The 26,543-nt window shown below is 42.0% G+C and overlaps 1 protein-coding gene and 1 pseudogene across 3 annotated transcripts in view; both read right to left on the reverse strand.

Annotated features, from left to right (window-relative positions):
- Nucleotides 1–26,543, reverse strand: part of SYNPR (synaptoporin) — a gene marked incomplete at both ends in the record, with an annotated part of 284,962 nt that overhangs the window by 64,882 nt on the left and 193,537 nt on the right. The gene's annotated exons all lie outside the window — the stretch shown is intronic.
- LOC307059530 (TM2 domain-containing protein 2-like) lies at nucleotides 3,540–4,173 on the reverse strand (annotated as a pseudogene). The gene has a single exon. The product of its transcript is annotated as a TM2 domain-containing protein 2-like (transcript).

Genomic DNA, 26,543 nt, shown 5'->3' on the forward strand with positions numbered 1-26,543 from the left:
GACACACACACAGAGAGAGACAGAGACAGAGGGAAAAAGAGAGATTTCTCTCCTGTAATATTCTTCGAAGTGGAAGTTTTCTCAAAATGAGGTATTAGCATGTGGGAAGAGCTAGGAACCAGCATGAGCTCCTGAACCACTAGGAAGAACGGTCCATTTCTCTATGCATTATTTAATATAACGTCCTCCCTAGAATCTTCTGTTCCATGCTGTAACTCAAGACAAAGGTCTCTGATAAAATTACATAGGATGCTAACTCTGAAGCACAATGGGAAGATAAAGTGCCACATTAAATCATACTAACTTTTAAAAATGATCACCAAGGTCATGGGCTTGACACATGGGGGGCGTGGTATTGCAAAGTAGCAGGATAAAGCCATGCAAAAGACATTAATTACCCATCAGGGGGTTGCTGGGGAGAGGGAGCAGGAAGGCTTATGCATTTGGCTACCAGAAGACATCTCTTTTCAAGGATTCTTTTCCTCTTGAGATGCAGGACTTCATTAAGAGCCTTTTGCTTGGGGTGCACTCCGGATAGTTCCAAGGGTAGATTTATCTGGATTCTTGGCACTGATGAAGAGCAGCTCCTGGTCCACAGAGCTTCTCAGGGCTCTGGCAATTAATGCCCCCATTCTCTGGAGTTTTTATCAAGGACAGGCGTCCCTTTAATGCAAATCTAGGTTGATCACTGCCCGTGCAATTACAATGGAAATGACAGGATGGGGTTTCCCAGGTATTTTCTTTTCAGAAATAAAGAGTGGATTTGAGGTTGGTTATTTGGAAGTAGAGATGTCTTCCTGAAGCTCTTCTCTGTGAGGACATGGACACAATCACCTGAAATGTCTTTTGGATGGTGCATCTGCCATCAGTTATACAAAGAGACATGAAAGCAGGCAGATTGCAAGTGCTACATGGGTTTTCCATTGAAGTCCATAGATATTTGTTTCACATTTAAAAAAAATATTCCTTTATTCAAATAGTTTTTCAGGTTGTATCACATTTGGATAGGGTTTGTGAATACAGAGGACGGGCATCACCTAGAAGCCACACTGAAACTGACAAATGCGGGTAATCACAGAGGAATATAAAGATTCTCAGGCTGTTGCCTAGCAGTGGAAACAACTTTGATCCCCATCACCTTTTCTGTGAGAAGGGCTTCTTCTATAAAATAGAAAATTTAATAACTTACAGACTTTTACCTCTTTACCCAAGCTCTTCCTCCTGGAAACATTAACAATTAATGATTTTGAGTCTGAAAGCTGCCACAGTTTATTTTTTATTTTTAAAAGAAAATAGCTTTTGATGGGGTTTGTGAATATCCTTAAGGAGATTTTTTTTTTTTTTTAACTTGTGAGATGAAGCAGGATTTGTGGTTTTAAAGTAGTATCTTATTTGGGGTAAGATTTCAATTTTAGTTTTTTTCCCAGATTTTTCTTAGAAGTTTTTTTTCTTTTTCTTTTTAAAAAGGGGCATCCTTGAACCCTCTTAAGTTCTATGCAAATTTTATGTTTCTGTGCATTTTTCTGGGGAGAAGGTCCAGTTTCTTCATGACCCACAACAATTTAAAATATACTGCCTTAGAGTGTAGAGATTATAAGTAAGAATCTATCAATTATTATTGTTATAAAGAAGGTTAAGGTCAATGTGGTACAGAACTTTCAGGACAAAATAGAAAAACCTGTTTTAACTTTTACATAATTGCCACCATTTAAAACCATAAGAACAGTGATCATATTAATCAGGGATAATAAAGCTGAAACTCTTAGGAAAACTGCTTCATAATGACAGAGCATATTCAGAGTTATTTTAATTGGGATTCTTGGTCTTTATGTCAATTATTAGGAGACTAAACTTTGAGCAGTTCTACCTTGATTGTTTCTAGAATTTATAAGTTGCCCAGATAGCAGGCTCTTAGTTTGATTTACCTTCCAAACCCTGTTTTTACCTTATATTTCACAGTTCTTTTCAACTCAGGTTGCAAGGGATGGGAACTAAGTTTTAAAAACCACTTATAATTCAGAACATTTTCTTTTATTCCCTGTGATTTGGGAACTCAAAACCTTGGCTGTCTCTTTCCCTATGACTGACTGCTGTAGCCCACACTGAGAGATTCTGGTACCATGCTTATTTATTTATTTTTTTTTTGCAGTACACAGGCCTCTCACTGCAGAGCACAGGCTCCGGACGTGCAGGCTCAGCGGCCATGGCTCACGGGCCCAGCCGCTCTGAGGCATGTGGGATCTTCCCAGACCGGGGCATGAACCCATGTCCCCTGCATCTGCAGGCAGACTCTCAACCACTGTGCCACCAGGGAAGCCCACCATGCTTATTTTGACAGAATGTGTTCAGTTTCTCTTTGCCCCCCGAATCACATCCTAACTCTACCCGGCACTAAGTAGTAATATCCTTTAAGGAAGAGTCTGCTTTTCTTTCCAAGGGCACGAGGCCCCTCATATTTTCTTACCTAATCATGAAGAACAGATTTATAGTTACTTGTATGAAATCTTTTTTTCTTTTTTACCAGTCTACAGCATGGGCTCTCTAAACTGGTAAATACTAGTTTTTTGATAGGAAAAGTCTGCCAAGAGGAGAGCTGAACTCAGACATGTTTAGCTATCCAAAACATAATTGGAGGGCTTCCCTGGTGGTGCAGTGGTTGAGAGTCCGCCTGCCAATGCAGGGGACACGGGTTTGTGCCCCGGTCCGGGAGGATCCCACATGCCGCGGAGCGGCTGGGCCCGTGAGCCATGGACGCTGAGCCTGCGCATCCGGAGCCTGTTGCTCCGCAACGGGAAAGGCCACAACAGTGAGAGGCCCGTGTACCGCAAAAAAAAAAAAAAAAAACATAATTGGAAAGAGGAAATTACTGTACTGGATATATTCCCTCTCAGACATAATAATGATGAAACAATAGGGTTTATTAACAGCCTCAGTTCAAATGCTTAGCTTTAAGCACAACAAATATAATTTTGAGTTTCACTCTACCTACTGAAAACACCCAAATGAGCATTCCAGGTTGGCAACATTTATTCTGCAATTTAAATTCAGAAAGTCAGAATTTCAGTGTGTATTAAAATCCATCGCCGTTCCTACTTCTCCTGAAGATTTTCATTGGTTCAGCTTCCTATCTCCACCGCATGAGGACTCAGGGTCACAAAAGGCACAAGGTTAAAAATATTCACTTTACTTATCCTGTTGGGTCCACTTGCTCCAAAGGATTGATTATACAGCAGCGCACAGAAATAAGGAGTATGGAAACCCTTCTGCAGCTTATAAGTTAATCACTATCCTTTGTATTTTTTGTACATGAGGAAAGGTACAAACTTGATAACCACAATACTGTTTGCTTGTCATTTCTAGTCTGCAAGGTAAAGTTTGGGTTGAAAATCCACAGTCCAAAGAAACCTCCCTCGCCAAAGCCATTCTCTCCAAAGAGGAAGGTAATGGCTGGGTCTGATAACAAGGAAGAGTTCTTGTTAGAGAGCCTGTAGAGATGAATTCAAGAGACCTGCCTCTCTGGGCCACGGCAGCAGCTCTTTTTAGTAAACAGCGCACTCACTGCTGCTGTCACTTGGCGTCAGCCCTCCAGTAATGAGCAAAATAAGGTCAACAAACCACCAAATCCCAAGTCCTCCAAGTGTCAAGAGCTTCCCTACTGCTGTGCCAGCGTGTCCCAGACGGAAACGATCTACTCCAAAACACCCCAGGAAGGAGGAGGAGAGCCGCGTGCTTAGGAAGTGCTGTCCAGTACACTTTATACAAGGCTTATTCTCTCGAAGGAAGGTCCTAGGACTGGCACATTCGATTCCGTCCAGGGCGCGGCACTGGACGGAGGTGTGTTCCACATCGAACCACCGAACTTGAGACAGCCATAACCAAGTTCCTGGGATGCCGTTGCATTTCCAACATGGTCCGCTGGGTCTTCACGCTCTATACATTCATTGGGTAGGTAAGAGCAAAGGATGACTGGAGATTGGGGTCGCCACAGTCCCAGCTTGCAGAGCAGGTGGCGCCCTCCGGGTGGGTGGCGCCAGCGGATGTGGGCTCGGGCTCGGCGGTAGTGTTGTGCCAGTGGCTCCGAGAGACACAATGCAGCAGAAGGAGATTCGCCATCAGCAAAGCCGCCTGGCTGCAGAGAAGTAACTCACTCACCGGGTAACCACCCAACATCATCTTCCCAGGCCCGGTGGCGGAGACCCGGCCTCAACAGCAAACCCCGGCCAGCACCACTGACCCAAGCCCCGCCTGGTCAGGCCTCTCCAAGCAGCCCTCCATAGATATTTTTTTCACTGTGCCCTGTGAGCTCATTTCCCTATATTATTTGCTGCTATTTTGCCTGGTGTTCCCTCTGTCCAGAATGCCTTGGCCTCCATTTCTGCCTATTGAAATCTTACCCATTCTTCAAGGCCCCATGCAAAATTCTCCTCTTCAGAGAAGGGTTTCCTGATTACCTCCAGAGAAACAAATGCTACCCTTCTGTGGTTTCTTTGGACCTTTCGTATAGCATTGATCACATTTTGATTTCTACTGTCAAGTGCCCATGGCTATCTCCGAGGTTCACCTCTGAAAATGGGATTGGATTCTATATCTCACTTACCCTCCATCACACTGAGCTCATAGCTGAGGTTCAGTAAATGCCAGATGAATTGTACCTCAACACTGCAAGAGACTGCAGTTGTAGGTAGGCAAAGTTTATCATTCAGCATCCTGATTTGGATGACCAGATGATATTCCCCTTACTTCTAGGCTTGTGCTTCTTTCTTTGTTTCCTGATCTGCTTCTAGACCAGTGTTTCCCAAATGCCAGTCGTTCGCATCACTCTTATGAGTCGTATCACATCTGTGGATCACTTATGCTTCCGCTTACTTAGTATCTTTCTTTAAATTGATTCCTCTTTTCCTGACACACTAACTCATTTAAAAAGTAGACCATTTACCTTGAATTAAAAGTCTAGTATCACTTGCCTTTAATAGAAAATAAATATACATATGAATACAATGAGAATAAAACCTTATTGAATTCCTTCATTTGACAAATATTTTTTGAGCATTCACTCTGTACTGGGCACTGTGCTAGGAGCTGGGATACAGCAGTGAACAAGTCCCAGCTCTTTGGGCTTACACTCTATCAGGGAAAATGGAAAATGAACCGCCAAACAGTAAATATACCACAATAAAAGCTATAAGGCAAATGAAGCAGGGCAAAGAGATGGAGAGGAATTTGGGTACTATTTAGATAAAGAGGCCAGGAAGGGCCTCTCTGAGGAGGTGATATTTGAGCAGAGACTAGGAAGAGCAAATCAGGCAACTATATGGAAGCAGAGGCTTAAAGAGCCCAGGTAAGAGCAGACATCATGGTCCCGAGAAGGGAATCGCTCTTGGTGGTATCTCAAGGCCTCTGTGGAGGTGGATTTTATCTCAAGTCCTGGTGGAGGGGAGTGCGGCTGGAGGGTACTGAGGGAGGGAGGAGCACCAGGAAATGAGGTCAGAGACAGAAGCAAGAACAAGAACAAGCATGTCAAGCCTCATGGACTAAGGCAATGACTGATTCATAAAGGGACGGAGATTCTAGAACATGTTACTGCGCTCTGGGAAATAACGCCTTTCATTCAGTGAAGATCTGAGGGAAGTCTCCTTTGGCCTCCTAACTGGGACATTGTTCTTGGGTCATGATCAAACCCTGCAGTCAGCAGTCTTGTCTCCAAGAGATGGGGGCACTTCCGGGGACCCAAAGGGTTCATTGCCTTCTCTCTGGTTCCCTACACTCTTCATCCCTTTTTTTTGTTTGTTTTGTTTTGCTTGTTTTTGTTTTTCGGTACGCGGGCCTCTCACTGCTGTGGCCCCTCCCGCTGCGGAGCACAGGCTCCGGACGCGCAGGCCCAGCGGCCGTGGCTCACGGACCCAGCCGCCCTGCGGCACGTGGGATCCTCCCGGACCAGGGCACGAACCCGTGTCCCCTGCATCGGCAGGCGGACTCCCAACCACTGTGCCACCAGGGAAGCCCTCTTCATCCCTTTTGGACAGTGCCTGGCACACAGCAGACACACTTTTATCCTCGGTGGAAGGAAGGAAATGTGTATTGCTTCTGCCTTCCGGATTGTGTCTCTTTGCTTTGGATCCTGCTACTGACCCCACCCTGCCAGAGAGAGCAGGGAAGAGAAGTATCATCAGCAAAGGCCACTGCCCTTGACTTCTCTGTCTAAAGCAGAGGTTCTCAGTGAGGGCTGTCCACCAAAACCATGTGGAGAGTTTTGTCAAGATACTGATACTGCCTGGGTCTCAGCTGCAGAGGTTCAGGCTTAACTGGTCTGGTGTAAGACCTGGGCATCTGTGGTTTCAAAAGGTCCACGGGTGATTCTAATGTGTTTCAGGCTGAGAACCACTGCTTAAAGGGAAGTAAGCATTTTCACCTCCATTTTCACAGAAGGAGAAATCAAGAATTTCAATTTTCTAGGCTTGCATAAAAACTAGTATTTTGAAGTGATATAGATACATGGGTGGGCAGGGAATAGGAACACACTAGATGTGAGATTCCCTGTGCCAGGCATAGAATATTAAACAAGACTGTATGTAAAGTGCTTTGAAATGAACATGTATTTTGTCATAGTCAGTGACTGCAAAGATCTGGGAGAAGTGTTCAGATCAGAGGGAACGGCAAGTGCAAAGGCCCTGAGGCAGCATTGTATTGGAGGAATTGTGGACCAGGGGAGGATGGTAAGAAATGAAGTCAGAGATGTTAATTTGATTCATTCCCTATTTATTACCTCAGCAAATGAGGTCTTTTTTCTTTATAAAAATTAACCTCCTGCAAAAAGTCTCTTTATCATATGCTACTCTCCAGATACATTCTGCATAGCTGGAATGTCCTTCACCCTTTCTGGTTTACCATATCCTAGTTTAGATTCTCTATGTCCTTCAAAGTTCTATTCAGTTGCCACCACCTTCAGGAAGCCTTCCGTGATCATTCCAGGTGGACGCAATCTCGCTCCTCTGTAAAGCACCACAGCCTATTCCTTTACCCTTCTTTTTTTTTTCTTCTTTTTTTTTTTTTTTGCGGTACACGGGCCTCTCACTGTTGTGGCCTCTCCCGTTGCGGAGCACAGGCTCCGGCCGCGCAGGCTCAGCGGCCATGGCTCACAGGCCCAGCTGCTCTGCGGCATGTGGGATCTTCCCAGACCGGGGCACGAACCCGTGTTCCCTGCATCAGCAGGCGGACTCTCAACCACTGCGCCCCAGGGAAGCCCTCCTTTACCCTTCTAATGGACAGTAGCTCTCTTTGTCTTATTTATCTCTCCAGCCTGTTATGTACCCCCTACCCCGTGCCCCACTCGAAAGACTAGGTCCAGGTCTGAGCTCTCTGGAAGTCCCTTTCTCTTTGCTTAGTGCTAGCCCTGCATTATACACAAAACTAGGGCTCAAAAATGTTTATTGAAGAGTTAGCTATGTGCCTTCAATTCTCTTCAACAAGAACAGCAATCCAAACAACCTAAGCACATCTACACAGTAATTAAATCAACAAACAAAACTGTATTGGCTCTTGGACTCTGAGTGCATTCTTGACTTTCCGACAATGGTTTCTGATCATTCACCTTTGAAAGAACATACTGCAATTGAAACGAAACATATCAACCCAGACAGTTTCAGAAAAGCCAAATCATTTGTTCACTAAGAAGGATCACAGTAGCCAGGAATGAAGACCACAAGGACATGAAATGCTATCAGTTTCATGCATTTGAACAGTCACTTGGGAGTAGTGCAGAAGAGAACAGAAGGTGGCGAGATGAAAAAAAGAGAACAGATAAAAAGCATTGTTGATATAGACAGTGGGTTGGCTTGCTGTGGTCAGTGGTGTGTGACTTTCTGTGGCCAAACTGATTTCTCCCATGCCTATGGATTCTCCCAGAAGGATTCCCTTTATGGTCAGGGACCCTAGTATTCAATGACTGACAAAACCAGTCTTGTTTAACCCAACCACTACTCTGAAGAATGGTCAGTCAGCATCATCCCTTTATCACAAATGCTGAAATTGACCTGTGGCACTTGGAGGCACCATGGCCTTGGGAGTGAGGGTTCCAGCCTTGGGGCTGAATAGCTTGGGCTCCATTTCCAGCTCTGCCCACTTGCTGTGTGATCCTGAGCAATATTCAATGGTAATAATAATAATTCCTTCTTCATAGAGTTGTTTTGAGGGTGGGCCGAGTCCACATATGTAAAACACTTAGGACAGGACCACAGATACAGGTGGCATTCAGTACATGTTAACTCAGTATTCAGAGAGGTTAGGTCGCTTGTCCGAGGCTGGCAGGTGGTAGGGTTATGATTTGAATTTGGGTGTGTCTAAAGGAAAATACTTAGTAGTGATGGGCTAATGCAAATGGAGTTAGCAATGCACTTGAAAGTAGAGAATTGCTCTCATTTTGCTCCCATGCTCACCTGAGCATCACTGAATGGCCAGGGCATTTCCTTAGTACCTTCCTTTTCTTGTTTGTCCATGTTAGAGCCCTTTGCTGAGCAAGCAGGCCTCCAGGCCTGGGACACAGCTAGAGTCCTCCATAAACAAGGCTGTGTGTGCAAGGTGAAGCGGTGTGTCTGTTCCTTCCTCCAGATATTTCGAATCAAGAATTCAGGAATTTCAAGGTGTGGGTATTCCAGACATTATAGAATAATATAGGTGAGATAAAACTTATCAATCAAAGATGAAGGTATGTCTCCTGATAAGTTTCCATTCTTCCATATCCCCTGTTCCATCTCTCTCATATAGAGAAGGAGGATGGACTTAGTGGGAGTGATTCTTTGGGTGATTCTTTGAGTTTCCTGTGATCTGGGACTTTGATTTTGATGAAATATATGCCACATGGTTCACAAAATCTCCGAAGATTCTGAAAGACCCTGGGACCACTGCTGCTGCACTTGTGAAATCATATTGTTTGCAGCCCTCCCTCCTCAATCTGCGTCATGAAATCATTCCTTTCAGTATATGTGCATATTGTCACTCTTGCCGCATTGCACTGTGCTCATTCATTTCCCTATTTGTCTTCTTTTCTACATTATGAGTGCTCAAGGGCACAGAATGTATCCAGCATACAGCAATGATTAGAATCTCTGGCTTTGACGTTGGGTATTCCCAGCTAGAGCCCTCTCCCTTCTGACCCTATTCAGATAAATGAAAATGTGTCTACAACCTCTGTGTTTGAGGGTAATTTTAACCTGGAATAGACTGGTGCCCCCGAAGTTGCAAAATATGATGTGAATGTGCACGTTTCTATGGAGAATCCAAAGCTTCATCAGATTCTCAAATTGGGTGGGGGGAGGAGGGAACAAGGTTCCAAAAGAAGTTAAGAATTTCTCCTGTAATTAAATAAATTAAGTTTATGAAGTAACTCTGGGTTCTTCACAGTACTTTTTTTCTATAATAAAGAAAAAGGGATGTTATATCCTTGATGTCTACATTAGGAGAGGCAGTTTTTACTTCCCTTTAATGCTTTTCCAGTACAGATTCACTTAGTGTATGATTTTTTTTCTGTTTCTTAAAATATCTTTTCCTCCATGATCATCCACTGAGATCAAACTCAGGTTTGATCTCACCCTACTAAGCACTTGAAAGCACATGAACTCATTTAACCATTAGGATGATTCTCCAAGTAAACCTTACTATCCCCATTATACGGAAAAGGAAAATGAGACTTAGAGGTAAGATCAGTTCCAAAGCTTTCAATCTGTGCTGATAACCCCTATGCTATATTGTCCTCGTCTTTGCTAGAGTCCTCAGTTTATGGGTACAAGCTTGTCTAGTTCACTGTTTGGTTCCTAAACCATCTGCGGCTAGAGATGTCAGAATTCTCCTTAAGCATTCAGTCAATACATATGTAGAAAGATCACTCTAAAGCCCACAGTTTATTTTTCCTTTGACTCAGGACGTTAACATCCTCCAACAAGTAGCTCTTGCTTTGATAAACAGACGTTGCAAGGCAGGTTAAATGACATCGCATATATAACACTTCAAAGCCTTCATGAATTTATATTACATTTTTAGGCAAAGAGAAAAAAGAATAATACATCAAGGATTCTAGTGAAAACATGACCTACAAGTAAAACAAGAGAAACGTTGCTTTCTAACACTTGGAAAGCCAAATGTGTACCAAATTGATATTTAAAGAGAAAGAAAAAATTGACAGAACATAAATAGAGCTAAGTGAGAGGCAGACTCTTCATGGCTTTTGGAACTCTGCTCTGAGTAGTTAAACTACAAAACTGAGTTATAGAGGGGAGTAAAGACCATGGTCTTTGGCATCAGGTAGAGATGGATTTGAAACTAGTTCAATTACAAAATGAAGGCAAAACTTCACTATCTTATAAGATTGTCAAGAGAAAACAATGTCAGCACTGTAGGTCGTCACTAAGCATTAATATTCCTTCTTCCTTCTTTACAATTTCTCTTCTGATTTGGCATAAAACCAGCGTAACTGTTTGCAGTGGGCGGTTCTTTAAACATGAATTTGTCTCTGATACAACTGATGTCCTAGGGATACAGGACGTTGCTGATGAGTCATGAGGAGCCCTGGCCCATTCTTTAGAACCATTCTAAGAATCCAAGTGATATTTCCAAAGCATGTTCATCCAGAAAGAAGACCAATCCAGTGTTAGATGTCTAAGCTAAGGAAAGACCAGGAAAGAGACACTCTGACATGGGATGTCCTTTTCTAACCCATCCAAGATGGGCAGCTTGAGTTAGTACCATTTTCTGGGTGTCTTTCTAAATAGCCAATGCTTACTAAACTTTTATATCCTTTGAACAGCAAATCTAATTTCAGAAATTTTTGTTGAAGAAATAATTATTTTTAAAAAACTATTCTGGCTATGTATAAAGGATGCTGATGGCAGCACTGTTTATTTTAGTCCAATTAATTGCTGGACTAGTTGTTGATTGGAAACCAACTAATTGTTCACCTGTGGGAACTGGTTAAATAAGTTGTGGTCCATCTGTATAAGAGGGGGGCCTGTGGTCATGATGATGAGAAGAAAATGTAATTTAAATGTTCACAGTGCATTAAGTTTAAGTTAGAAAACATTATGTTCAGGTTGACCCTATTTTGTGTGTGAAAATAGATTAATATGACTATAGTATATATTATATACACAAAATTTGGAAGATGAAAACACATGTCATATGTCTTCTCATCTGTGTGCTTTGCTGAATTATCCAAATTCTCTACAACAATTTTTTGTTGGTTTGGTAATAAAAACAGAAGTCATTTAAAAAATCTCGGGCTTCCCTAGTGGTGCAGTGGTTGAGAGTCCTCCTGCTGATGCAGGGGACATGGGTTCGTGCCCCGGTCCGGGAGGATCCCACATGCCGCGGAGAGGCCAGGCCCATGAGCCATGGCCGCTGGGCCTGTGCGTCCGGAGCCTGTGCTCCGCGGCGGGAGAGGCCGCAACAGTGAGAGGCCCGCATACCGCAAAAAAGAAGAAGAAAAAATAAATAAATAATAAAAAATCTCTAAGACTGTGATCATTCACAATACACATTCTAGTGTCTCAATCGTCCCTTTTCGTTTTCCCAGGCCAAAAGCACATGGATATGCCTCAATTTCTGCTAACAGGCAACCTGGGAAAAAGAACTCAACTATATTTCCATTCTTCCATTTAAGGAAACATTGTGTTCATTATTCATACCCAGATGACTAAGAGAGAGAAAAAAATGAGAGGGAAGAAGGAGAATGCGGTGATGCGAGGCTTCAAGATAATAATTAGAACCATCCCACTTAGCACTGGGACAGCACCTCACATCTTCAAAGCTGTACCAGATGTTATCTAATTAAGCAAAGCGAGGAGAACAATGACAAGAGTGGAGAATTTAATCTAAGAAGCACAAGGGGGCCTCTGGATACTGAGAGGCAGTAACAAGAGGGGCCAAGTGAGAAATTCAGTGCAAAGTCTGAGATATCAGAAGCTCATAGAGGTTTTGAGGGCTGAAAGCAAAAATCATAAATGGAAAAGATAGAGAAGGGGGGGAAAAGGAATGATGAAACTAGTAGAAAGCTGCTGGAAAATTTAACACCACCATATTGTTTCTAGAACCCCACATCATTAATCCATTTAATTATGCCTTGCAAATATTTGAATGCAGAACGATTCCTGCGATGCTGCGACTCAGATAATTCCAAAAGCCTTAAACATTGGGCCTGCCAATCAGAATTACTGATGACATTTATCTCTGTTACAGGGAAAACATTAAACACACATCGCAGACCCATGATCTTGGGGGAAGCTTTAGAGCACTGCTGGCTCCTGCCCCATGACCCAATTTAAATGCACTGAGAAAACAAGCACATCAGAGGCTATCAAAAGAGCAAGTCATCCTAAAAGCAGAAGGTTATTCATCAGGAGTTCAAGGAAATGCTGAAATAGAAAAATGCTCATTTGGGACTCTGCAGTTCTTGGTTGGTCCAATTCTTATTTTTTTAAAATAAATTTATTTATTATGTTTATTTATTTTTGGCTGTGTTGGGTCTTTGTTGCTGCACGCAGGCTTTCTCTAGTTGCTGGAGCGGGGGCTACTCTTCGTTGTGGTGCGCGGGCTCCTCACTGCAGTGCCTTCTCTTGTTGCGGAGCATGGGCTCTAGGCTCACAGGCTTCGGTAGTTGTGGCTCACGGGCTCTAGAGCGCAGGCTCAATAGTTGTGGCGCACGGGCTTAGTTGTTCCGCGGCATGGGGGATCTTCCCAGACCAGGGATCAAACCCATGTCCCCTGCATTGGCAGGTGGATTCTTAACCACTGCGCCACCAGGGAAGTCCCCCAATTCTTATAAACACTGGTTTACATTCTCACTCAATTACTGGTCCCCAGTGGTTTTATCCTACAATAAATATCAATTATTCCAATTTAATAAGATCTGTGATCTGTTCCCTCGAAGTTCAATCCAGGGTAGGAAGACGAGAGGTAGATTTTGCAATGGGCCTTGATGAGGGGAGGAAAATCCAGAAGAGGGAGTGGCAAAAGCCAAGGCCATGTGTGTGCTGAAAAGCCGAAAGCCAAAGGCAGGCGTTATACTACGGTCCAGCAGTTACCATAAGCAGAGATTTCTTAAGAGTTTTGCTCCATTTTCCATGATTTTCCATGACTTACTCTGTCTCCTTCAGCATGTTTAAGGACAGGCAGTGATACACTACACATCCCCAAAACAGGCATCTCAACATCTGCTCTTTCTTTTTTTTTCCCCCAAAACATTCAAGCCTGCAGTTAAAATACAGCTGCCAATGACCAAGTATGAGCTTCTGGCCCAACGGTAATTCACATATATCAGAAGTCAGATGAGAAAAAGTCCAATGCAGTCAATATACGTGTGTACTGTGATTATACCTGTATGCGTTATTGCCTTTTTTGGGGGGTTTTGTTTTTAGTGCTTTACTGATCAAAAAGAATCAGATTCCTAGCTCTCTGCTTGGGATATTGTTCACTGCATTTCAATATTTGACTTGAAACAGTGAGGGCGGTGAGATTGGAGGCATGGCCAGCTTGTGTCATCGTAGTGGACACCAAGCACGTTCTGAGCATTTTCAGCCGTTTGTGAATTAAATATAAAGGGCTTAATGCCCTACATGGCATTGATTGAAAGGGGGCATTCAAAGGTCTCCACTGGTCATATCATGGTCTACTTTATCTGTCTTTTTTCCTCCTTCCCCCCCACTTCCTCCCTCCCTCCCTCCCTCCCTTCCTTCTTTCCTTTCTTCCTTCCCTCCTTCCTTTGTCTATCTATTCATTCCTCTTATGCACAACCACTAAAAATCTGTGATGCTATGGATCACCAGAGAGGATTCTGCCTAAGCCTTCACTTTGCTTTGCCACTCATTTAACACTGGGTCTGCCTCTCTTCCATATATCCACTGGGAGCTGACTCTGAAGTATAAACTAATTTCATCATTTGTTTAAACAAAATGGCACTAGAAGATAAAAACCACAAAGCACATTCACAGAAATGGACACTGAAATGACTCCTGTGTGCTATATGGCTTTTGGGATCTGACCTAACATTCCTCTGTCTTCCCAGATGATTGACAGCTGGCCACAAGCCAAACGAAGGAGGGCAGGAGAACCAGTTGCTTTCACAACCTGTGTTTTAGTTTCCTAGGGCTGCCATAACAAATTGCCATTAACTGGGTGGCTTAAAATAACAGAAATTTATTCTGTCACAATTCTGAGGGCCAGAAATCAGAAGTCAGGTGCCAGCAGGGTTGTTTCCTTCTAGAGGCCCTGGGGGAGAGTCTATACCATGTCTCTCCCCTAGCTTCTGGTGGCTGTTGGTAATTCTTAGCATTCCTTGGCTTGTAGAGGCATCATTTCAATCTCAGCCTCCATCTTCACATGGCCTTCCCCTGCATCTCTGTGTGCTCTCTTTTTCTGTACTTATAAGGACACTTGTCATTGGATTTAGGGCCCACCCTAAATCTAGAATGTTCTCATCTCAAGACCCTTAACTTAATTACATCTGCAACGACCTTGTTTCCAAATAAGTCACATTCACAAGTACTGAGGGTTCAGACTTGCACATCTTTTGGGGGGGGGACCACTATTCAACCCACTACGCCTATCCTTGTTCTATTCTCCATTGCACCCTCACATTACCAGCGTTGAGAAAAAAATCAAAAGCAAGTCCTATGACATGCACAAAGATATATCGAAGGACACAATGTTCAGTCTTCTTTGGAAGCAAAGATTGGAAACATCCTAAATGTCCGTCAACAGGAAACATGGTTGAATGAGTTTGGTTCATCTACCCAATGGAATACCAGGAAGCTACTAAAAAGAACAAAGTAGGATTTTTATAAACTGAAATGAAAATATCCCCAAAATATGTTGTAAAGAGAATTAAGCAAATTATAGAACAAAATATATGTCACAAACCCATTCTAAAAAGCAAACTATAAACAACAAACCCACACAATCCTCCTTTGGGGGAAATGCTCTGTTCCCATACCAGTTATGTGATTCTGAGGAGAAGGGCTGCCAATCACAGCCTCTTGATCTCCTTTCCCTGCCATAAAGAGTAATCAGATCTAGACAATTATAGTATCTGATGCTGTTGACCATGGTGACAGGGATGGAGGTTGGCTGAAAACCAAGGTAGGCTAGTCAGAAGCCTTCTAAGGATTTAAAAAAATTTTTATTTATTTATTTTTTTTTTGTTTTTTTTTGTTTTTTTTGCGATACGCGGGCCTCTCACTGTTGTGGCCTCTCCCATTGCGAGCACAGGCTCCGGACGCGCAGGCTCAGCGGCCATGGCTCACGGACCCAGCCGCTCCGCGGCACGTGGGATCCTCCCGGACCGGGGCACGAACCCGCGTCGCCTGCATCGGCAGGTGGACTCTCAACCACTGCGCCACCAGGGAAGCCCAAAAAATTTTTATTTTGAGGAGATAAAGTCTCTTGCCTCTTGGGCCCTATATTAGGTCTCTCCAGCTGCTAGAACAAATTAGCACAAACTCGGTGGCTTAAAAGAACACAAGTGTATTATCTTATCACTATGTAGATCAGAAATATGACATAAGTCTCAAAGTGTCCGTAGAGCTGTGTTCCCTTCTGGAGGATCTGAGGCGGGCCAGGGGAGATCCATTTCCTTGCCTTTTCCAGCTTCCAGAGGCATCCACTTCCTTGGCTCTCAGCCCCACTCTTCCATCTTCAAAGGTCAGTTGATGAACAACTTTAATTCCATCTGCAATTTTAATTCTCCTTTGCCGTGTTAAGACAACATATTTACAGGTTCTGGGGATTAGGATGTCCACATTTTTGCAGGGAGATGGGGTATTATTTTGTCTTGAATCTAGAGCAAATCCAGGTCTGCAGATAGCTATCCTCCCCAACACCTGGGGAAAGCTAAGTGAGGGGGGAAAATGAGGCAGACGCACAGAAAGAGGACACGCGCGCGCGCGCGCGCGCGCGAGAGAGAGAGAGAGGTGAGTGAAAGACTAGCCTGTTGGACACCCTGGATCTGGCCATTCTTGAAGCTAATTCACCTCAATTAAGTATGATTATGGAAGCCAAGAGATTTCTCCTATTTCTCAAAAATTTTTTGAATTGGGCTGGTCTCATTTACACTTTAAAGAGTCCTAATTACTCTTGTGTGTGTGTTAATCATATATGTTTATATATGTCTAGAAAAATAGCACAGAATAGAATTGAAGTGGTTGGTATGTGGTAGCTTTTATTTTTTTCTGGCCGTGCTGCACGGCATGCAGGATCCTAGTTCCCTGACCAGCGACTGAACCCATGCCCTCTGCAGTGGAAGCACAGAGTCTTAACCACTGGACTGCCAGGGAAGTCCCAGGAGCTTTCATTTTTTACTTAATCTATATGTATTATTTGAATATTGTACAATGGGCATCTATTACTTTTGTGATTTTAAAAGTGAAGTAAAAATACGAGACTGTAACATTAAAAGTAAGTTCATCCAGGGCTCCAAGGCCTAGTTAAAGAGCAAAATCCTCATACGTTTCTCTTTCATCTCGTGCTTTTAAACAGTACCTGAGTCCATTCGAGAGCCCATAATTACAAGTTATTTCTTAGGCCCTGATAATATGCTTTATCCTTCAAGAAAAGTTATTTAGATGGGACCACAGATGATAAAAGGGCTATGCTCGGAGCACAAACAAAGAACTTACTGGCTCATTTTTTGAGGCCTGACATGTCCCTGCCCAGGTCCACATGGCAGGCCTTGAAAACACAAGTCTGTCCTAGTTCTCTTTCTTGCCTCCTTGGACTATAAACACGTGCATTATGTGTATCCAAGTGAAAAGAAAAGGAGCAGAAACAAATGCCTGCATTCCCCTTAGCAAAACAAAGGGACAAAAGCAGCCTCTATGCCAGCTGCATTAAAAAATGGGAACAGAATAGTTTGTTAAAATGTCACAGTTAAGAGATCTGAAGAATTCTCCTGCTGGACCCAGCACAGTGGGAGTTAGTATGCTGGATCCAAATTCCCTGGTCTTCTTGTTACAGAGCCTGATAGACAGAGAATCCTACACACCGGGGGGCAGTTCAGTGGCCCTTCCTTAGAATAGACTCTCTGAGCACCCTAGCCAGTGAGCAGAGGCATCAGGATTCAAATCTGGGCCTTTCTGGCACCAGGATCTACGGTTCTCAATACCCAGTGGGCATAAGAATCACTTAGGAACCTTAGGAACCACACAGATTCTCAGGCTCCATCTTCCAAAGATTTGGAATCTAGAGATCTCAGGCTAGGTCCAAGACTCTCCATTCCAACAGGCACCTCACATAATCGGATGCAGGAAAAATACACACACAACATAGGACAAATTCCCTCTCTCTCTCTCTTTCTTTTTCTTTCTGTTGCACCTCCTTCCTTTTAACTTCTTTAAGGTATCTCAGACTCTGAAAAGCAGAGGTTGCAGGATTCCTTGTACACATTTCTGGCAGCCACTCTTTTCTCACATCCCAGAGGAGAAAGAACTGCGATTGGAAGGTATTTCAATGAGTAACTATTATTGACCAAAAGTTTAAAAAAACAGTGAATCTCATACTCCATCACAAGGAGAGTAAACAAAATTCACAATCCTCTAGAGAGAAGAAATCAATTTTTCAAATATGTTAAATTCACCATGCTGTAGGTACTTATTCAAATTTCAGGGCAAGAAAGAATCAAACCCCATTGATCAAATCTTTATGGACTCATGTCAAGAAACTGCAGTGGGCTGCATAATTTCAAAACCCTCCGTTTTCTGCTGAGATATCCTAGTCCTTATAAGATAGCTCCTCCGTATTTCTGCTTCGGTTAGCTGGAGGGCTGGCTGTTCAGAATGCTATCACCTCCTTTAATCCAGACATTGAAAATGGCAGTCAGGGGCTTCCTGGTGGCGCAGTGGTTGAGAGTCCGCCTGCCAATGCAGGGGACATGGGTTCGTGCCCCGGTCCGGGAAGATCCCACATGCCGCGGAGCGGCTGGGCCCGTGAGCCATGGCCGCTGAGCCTGCGCGTCCAGAGCCTGTGCTCCGCAACGGGAGAGGCCACAACAGTGAGAGGCCCGCGTACCGCAAAAAAAAAAAATGGCAGTCAGGTGTTGCCCTCTATGACGGAGCTGCACTTGACCTTATTAAGTACTAAGTAAGTCAAAGCAGAACATTGTTTTTACTTTCCCATTATTCCTTCCATTCAAAATTGTCTGTTGAAATTAAAGAATGGAAAGTACCAGAATGAAGCCATAGGTGATCTGGGTTTGATTTTAGGTCTTGCCTCTTTTAGCTTTCCTACCCCCAGCATATCTGAGTCACCTTACTCAGTTCTGTGCCCCTCACACCCTCACTCCATAGCACTTACTATCTTCTAATTACTGTATAATTTACTTATTTACTATAGCTACTGTTTATGTCAATCGCTCCCTCAAGAATGGAAGCTCCAGGAAGTTGGAAATTTTTGTCAGTTTTGTGCATAGCATAATGTCTGGAACATATAAATGCTCATAAGTGAGGGAAGGAAGGAGGAGTCTATAGTAGGAAAGAACAAAACACTCATGGGAAGCAGCAGAAATAATAAAAGATGCAAACAGAATGTGTCTGGATGGTGATAGATGTGTGTTGTTCAATATGGTAGCCACTAGCCACATGAGGCTATGGAGAACTGGAGAGGCAGCTAGTCTGAATTGAGGCTGGCTCTTGAAGACTTAGAGCAAGAAAGAATATAAAAGATCTCAGTAATTTTCTATATTGATTATATGTTGAAATGATAATATTTTTGATATATTGAGTTGACTTACTAAAATTCATCTCACCAATCTTTTTTTACTTTAACTTGTTCCTAGAAAATTAAAAATGACATATGTGACTCATATTCATGGCTCACACTATATTTCTATAGGTTAGTGTGATGTTGGAGTTTCTGAATCCCATCATTTCCTTTTCTTTATTTTTCTGCTATGCTTATTATTATTATTTTTTTTTTGCGGTACACGGGCCTCTCACTGCTGTGGCCTCTCCCGCTGCAGAGCACAGGCTCCGGACGCGCAGGCCCAGCTGCCACGGCCCACGGGCCCAGCAGCTCTGCGGCACGTGGGATCTTCCCAGACCAGGGCACGAACCCACATCCCCTGCATCGGCAGGCAAACTCTCAACCACTGCGCCACCAGGGAAGCCCTATGCTTATTTTTTGAACTAATTTTAGACTGATAGAAAAATTGCAAAAAAACAGCATAAAGAGTTCATGTATATCCTTCCTCCACTTTCCCCTAATGTTAATATCTGAATATTTTTAACTAAGCTATAGACCTTATTCAAATTGCAACTGTTTTCCTCTTAATGCCCCTTTTCTGTTCCAAGACACGATCCAGGATCCCACACTGCATTTAATTATTATGCCTCTTTAGTCTCCTTCAATTGGTGACAGTTCCTAGTTTCTCCCGGTCTTATGACTGTGGCACTTCTGATAATTACTAGTCAATTATTTCACAGAACGCCTCATTCTGGGTTTGCCTACTTTTTCCTCATGATTAGACTGAAGCTGTGCATTTGTACCAAGAAGGCCACAGAAGCAATTTTGTGATCCCAGTGCATCTTATCATGGGGTCCATGATGTCAATGCTATCTTATTTCTGGTGATGTTAACCTTGGTTAAGGTGGTGTCTGCTGGGTTTCTCCACTGTGAAGTTTAGTATTTTGTAATTTATAAATATCTTTTATAAGTATCTTAGGAGAGATATTTGAAATTATGCAAATATCCAGGTTCTCCTCAAACTTTCCTGGACTGTTTTTAGCTTCTGTCAGTGAGGATCCCATCATTTCTGAGGTGGGTCTTCTTAGACCTGAGTGACAGTGGCTGTTTCTCCATTCCTCTTGCACTGTGGTGTTTTTATACCCTGTCCACTTCATCATCGATGGCACCTGCCTGGCACTACTGGTATTTCAGCTTGCAGCCTCCTTGAAATGGGCCCATTATCTATGAAGCCAAGGATCTCATAGCCCAGTGCTCGTGAACTGTCATATGTAACAGAGTAGCTTCCTTAGAATCTCAGTCATTGCACGTGATTCTCTTAAACATTAAATGGGTTCTACAACAGCAACTCCTAATACAAATCCCAGTCCTCTCTTATTCTTGGGAGATGTTTATTTGACTGCCTCAGAAGAGCTCAAGTTCATCCATGCTGTCTTATCCCCCCTATCTTGGTCACTATTTAGATTCTGTACTTTCTCTTCAGAGAGTAGAGGAAGGGAGGAAGCAAAGCTGTAAAGCCTAGTGCTTTTTCACAGGTGAGGTGTTGGGGCATAAGACTGGGACCTTCACTCATTGGGAAATTTTGTCTGGCCATATACTTATGAACTGTCTATTTACAATCAAGGAAAATGGAGCACGATTAAGACACACCTCCGGGCTTCCCTGGTGGCGTAGTGGTTGAGAGTCTGCCTGCCGATGCAGGGGACGCGGGTTCGTGCCCCGGTCCGGGAAGATCCCACATGCCGCGGAGCGGCTGGGCCCGTGAGCCATGGCCACTGAGCCTGCGCGTCCGGAGCCTGTGCTCCGCAACGGGAGAGGCCACAACAGTGAGAGGCCCGCGTACCGCAAAAAGAAAACAAAAACAAAAACAAGACACACCTCCAATTTATAATCTGGCAATTACTTGGCCACCCAAGATAAAATGACAGGAGACATCCTTGACCCCTTCTTCCCCCTCCACTTGCATTTGACCAACGCTTCTGTCACATCAGACACTTAATAGTCCTTAGATCTTTATCCACCTCTCTCAGCATCGCCACTAAGTCAGGCCAGCAGAGTTAGTACTCAATATAACACACTGATTAATGAATGGACAACATAGATTTGAGTGTGTTAACCCACAGAACATCATTTCCATCCTCATCAAAGATGGATCCATAAAATGGAAAGTGTATGGGTCTGAGGCAGCATGGAAGCTTTTAACTTTTATTTTTAAATGATCCTTTTAAGAGATATAGCTCTTCTTTTGCAGCTGGAATGAAAATTCACTAATATCTAACTCAAGATTTCCAAAGTATGTTCTGGGGAAGTCTAGTTATGTGATGTTAATAGATGTTATATTTTAAAACAAGGTTCTATGATCAAATGAGTTAGGGAGATGCTGGGTTAACAGAGATGAACAGATGTACACAGTGTACTATTCCAATGTGCACTGTGAAGGGGGCCAGTAAATGGTGTTTCTCAAGATTTAAATTTTTTCCCCCAGTCTTTCATTATTATTTATTTATTTTTCTAGCATTATTGAGATATAATTGATACATAACATTGTGTAAATTTAAGATGTACAGCATGATGATTTGATACAGGTATATATTGCAAAATGATTAGCACAATAACATTAGTTAACACCTCCATCACCTCACATAATTACCTTTTTTTTGTGTGTGTGGTGAGAATATTTAAGATCTTAGCAACTTTGACGTATAGAATGCAGTACTGTTGACTATAGTCACCATGCTGTCCATTAGATCCCCAGAACCCACTAATCTTACAACTGCAAGTTTGTATCCTTTGACCAGCATCTCCCCATTTACCTGACCCCCCTGCCCAGGCAACCACCCTCCTACTCTCTGTTTCTGAGTTTGGCTTTTTTAGATTCCACACTTAAGTGAGATCATATAGTATCTTTCTTTCTCTGTCTGATTTATTTCCCTTAGCATAATGCCCTCGAGGTCCACCCATATTGTTGCAAATGGCAAGACTTCTTTCTTTTTTATGGCTGAATAATATTCCATTGCACATATATTTATATATACATATCAATATATATATGTGATATATAAATATATGTGCACATATATATGAATGTGATATACATATTTTTTTTCTTTATCCATTCATTTGTTGATGTTCCCATGTCTTGGCTATTGTGAGTAATGGGGCAATGAACATGGAGGGACAGCTATTTCTTTGAGACAGTGTGAATCCTTCTTTGAAGAGCATTTCATAGGGCTAATGTTTCTCAAAAATCCCTTGGGGTATCATTGGCCAAACTTATCTACCTAGTGAGGCAAAGAGGTTTTTCTCAAAATATTTCAGAAGGGACATTCGGGGAATTTCGTGGCATGCAACTGGCAAATACTTGCGTTGGGGGCACATTGCTGAGAAGTAGGAATTGCAAACTTGGAAAGATGCATGTCTCCTCCATCAGCCACCTCAGGCCTGTCCCACTGCCTCCTCAGGGTACTGGGGCCCATGTCCAGCCAACAATTCCTTTCACAGATTTGCTCTACAAGGCTCAGTCAGGAAGAGGAAAAAACACAGATGGAAGGAGGGAGGGAGGAAAGGAGGAAGCGAGAAAGGGAGGGAGGGAGGAAGGAAGGAGGTAAGGAAGGGAGGGAGGAAGGAAGGGAGAGATCAGGGTCTAAGTCTGAGGACACAATATGCACAGGAATAATCTCTGTGCTGTGTTAATATCCAGAAGGAATGACAAGTTAAGCCCAGAACAACAGATAGAGGTGCAATTTATTGACAGATAGAGGTTTCAGTTCAGGGAAGAACTCTTCGGGGATGCGAAAATATAAAAATCAATAGAAAGGTCTACAAAGAAGGTCCCTTACAAGACATTACTGTCATTGATTGAACACCTCTCACTGCTGGAATGCTGTTCACTGAAACTTAGAGCCAAGTGGAGTACAGTAATTTGCATAAGACGCGAGCTATTGAGAACCCATAAAACCATGCTTTCCTAGTAGGGTGAGGGGAGATTAAAATGTCTGTCTTGTATCTAAACCATGTTACAATGTAAGCATGCTATTGTAGAAATGGCCTTTACTCTAAGGATTAACTTTTTTCTACAGATATAAAGTATTTAATGTAGACATATTTCAAGCTACAAAGCAGACGTACAAATTACCTGTGTATTCAAATGACTGGCTCTGCTCTATACCTAACCCTCAACCTCGCTTTGAAAAGCTCTTGGTCATTCCTTCCCCCATGGTGCCACCACCCTCATGGTGAGAAGCGGGTCCTGTCTGATGCAAGATCCCCCATAACATGTTTTCTCTTCCTTCCAATGTCATTGTGTAGATGTGTGGAAGGTGGAGGAAAGATTAAGTGCTTGGGGGCCAGGTAGAGTTGCTTTTGAAACCTCATTCCAAAATTTACTATTCTGTGTCCCTGGGAAAGGTATTTGGTTGAACCATCTGAAATTGCCGTACGCCAAGCAAAATATCGGCAATTTCATATGGTTCAACTTAACACCTAAGCTTCTGAGCCTTGGTTTTCTCATTTATAAAGGGGACTAATACTGTCTTTAATTGTGAAGATTACATGTGTGTCAAACACATGGCACAGTCCTGAAACAGCATGGGAGCTCAGTAAATGAGCTGTTATCACTGATTACTGAGCAAGTCCCACATTCTCTCTTCTTCCTTACTTCCCAGTTCAGTTACTGTCTGTCACTCACACTCCATCTCTTTAAATAACTCCCCTCTTCTACATTTCACCTCTTCCTTGATCATCTCAGAAATCTCTCTATGCTATCCCGCTCCTTTTCTGTCCCCTTTCCCCACCTTCTGTCCTGTGCCACAAAAGCACCTCACCACAGTTGAGTCGAAGAGTAATGAGGGGGGCGTACCCCAGTCAGTGAAAAGACAAACATTGAGAAACACTATTCGATGATAACAGAACCTTTGCAGTTAACCTCTGTGGTCCTTGAAAGTTTCTAAAGCAGCTTTAGGATGTCCACAGAAGTCTCTCCTACTCATTTTCCAGTCGCTAATTAAAAACTGCTTCTCAGTTATACACATATAGACATTCTTTTTTTTAATATTCTGTTCCATTCTGGCTTATCACAGGATACTGATTAGAGTTCCCTGTGCTATACAGTAGGACCTTGTTGTTTATCGATCCTAAATATAATAGTTTACATCTACTAATCCCATTGTAAATCAGCTATACTTCAATTTAAAAAATAGTTACCCACACACACAAAAATACTGCTTCTCTTCATACATGTATCTTCAAGACACTTTTTAAAGATGATCTTCAGTTCTGTAGCAATCTCTTTTAATTAATTATCTTGCATCTGCGGTGGTCATTGTAAATGCATATACCATTTTAGCTGTACATGTGGCTTTATTGGGCTAGCCTTAGAACCTAACACTCACTGCATTCCAAGAGGACGACTGACTTGGAGATGAACTTTGGAAAAGCAAATCATTTGTAAATTTGGAGACGGGTATATTGTTAAAATCCTGTAGAACAAAGGAGGAAGGTGCAGGGAATGGGCTTACAGAATCAGTGATGTTCCATTTGTTTTATTTTTGTGAATTATGAATTCTAAGTTAAAGCAAGTTGGTGCTTAATACCTCTTTACAGGAAGTTACTTTGGGTGCTTCAGAATGGTTCTGTAATGTTGTTAAGAAGATCTCCATAAAGCAAAGCAGTTTCTCTCTGCTCTTAGCTGACAAAGGCTCTTCATTTAGAACCTGCTCCAAAGCTCAAATACCCAGACCTACACATGGCCAAAACATGTGCATCCATATAAGATTTTAAAAGTTATCACCACATTATTTTATAAAATGTTTTCATTTCAAAAGTGAACTAAATCGACTCATTAAAAGGTCACCCTGTTATATATACTGTCTACTTGATGGAGATTTGGGAATGTACATGTTATATAAGATTATTTTCAGTAAAAACCCACTGGATTCACACATTAATATGGTATATTGTGTAGGACATGGTAATCAAGAACCTACATTATTGCTGGGCATAACGGCATTACTGAAAGTATTTCACTGTTATAAATTAATCAAAATACTGTTGATATTTAAACAATCCATCACCGTTTTCAGACTCATCACCTAATTTCAGCCACTGACTCCCCCTCAAGATTATTTATAACATTAATTATAACATTAGTCATTTTTGTGTTTGCTATTTTGTTAATTTTAAGGTAAATTGTCACTTTCTCAACTCTTTCATTCAGTGGAAACAACTATGTTAAATTTTATGTTACAAAGTAATGCATTTTAAATACTGTACACTAAGATACAAACAAATAACAGAACTAGATGACCAAACTCTACCCACTTAAAATCATGCTTGCTATAAAACAATAAGTTTAGAAAGTGGTTTCAACAGATAAAAACTATTACAAAAATAGTTTACATTAAAATTCTGAAAAAACTTTGCTACTGTTAAGATGAGCCATGATATTTTGTCAACGTTTGAACTATGAAATGGCTTAGATTAGTGCTGTCTAATAGAAATATAATGCAAACCGCAATGGGAGCCACAGGTTTGATTTTAAATTTTCTAGTAGCCCCATTATAAAAGTAAAAAGAAACAGGTAAAATGAGTTGAAATAATCTATTTAAACCAATATACCCCGAATATTACTATGTCAATGTCTAATCAATATAAAACATTATTAATGAAATTAAAATTTTTTTCTTCACACTAAGTCTTTGAAATCTAGTATGCATTTCACACTTTACAGCATATCTCTGTTCAGACTAGCCACATTTCATGGGCTTGTGGCCACACATAGCTAGTGTATAATAGCACAAGTCTAGATTCTTATCAATAAAGAGCTTTAGGTATTCAAATCAAACCAGATGCTAATCTCTCCTATTTCTCATGTAGTATCTTTTGAACATCTATTATTCTCTAACACTATGCTAAACTCCTATAGTAGTTTTTGAACAATGGAACAGAGACAACAATATAGACAATCAATTCCGATTTAACAGAGAATTTTCTACAACAAGAATCCTGGCATCGAACGCTGCTTTATCCAAAATATGATGTACTGTAATAAACACTGAGATAACAAAAGCTGATGAGGACAGCAAAGGCTTACATTTATTAAGTACTTACCATGTGCCAGACATTGTTTACATGTGAGAACTTTGATTTATTTCTCACAGTAACTCTAAGAGGTGGGTACTATGATACTTGGAATCATAGACTCCTAATAGATGTCACCAATGCGAATAGCAATTCCCATCCTTCATGCAGTAAAATAATAGTGGCTAATATTTATTTAGAGCTTTCTATGGCTCAGGCACTATATTAAACAATTAACTGTCATTATTTCACTAAAATTCACAAAACCCTTGCAAAATAGGGATTATTATTTCCATTTTACAAATTAGGAAATAGATTCAGAGAGCTTTATTATCTCATACAAAGACTGTAGCCAAAAAGGGGCACTAAATCTTTGCTCATGCCACTCTGTACACTATAATGGACAGTCTATTTACAATGAACTCATTTGATAAAAGAAGGTGCCTTCTCTGGGGGCTCCCTCATACCCTTGGGAAGACAAGGCTTGCTTGCTAGAAATAATTGAAAATTATTTTGAGCACAGTCCAAATTGTGTGGTTCTGATAATAAGTGAAGACAAGTTTAAAGAGCTGGAGGAGTCTGGAGCACAGCTTAGAGGAGAAAATATTTGTTTTGGTTTTTAAATGCCAGCATTGCCCAAGTGGCACTTACATTAGGAACCCACAGGTACAATCATTATGGTCCACAAGTACATTCTCAATAAGCACTGCAGTTTGTTAGGCACTTTGTCTTTTGCAAAGCACCTGAACATA

Source organism: Hyperoodon ampullatus (assembly GCF_949752795.1).
Source record: "Hyperoodon ampullatus genome assembly, chromosome: 10".
NCBI classification, from domain to species: Eukaryota; Metazoa; Chordata; class Mammalia; order Artiodactyla; family Ziphiidae; genus Hyperoodon; species Hyperoodon ampullatus.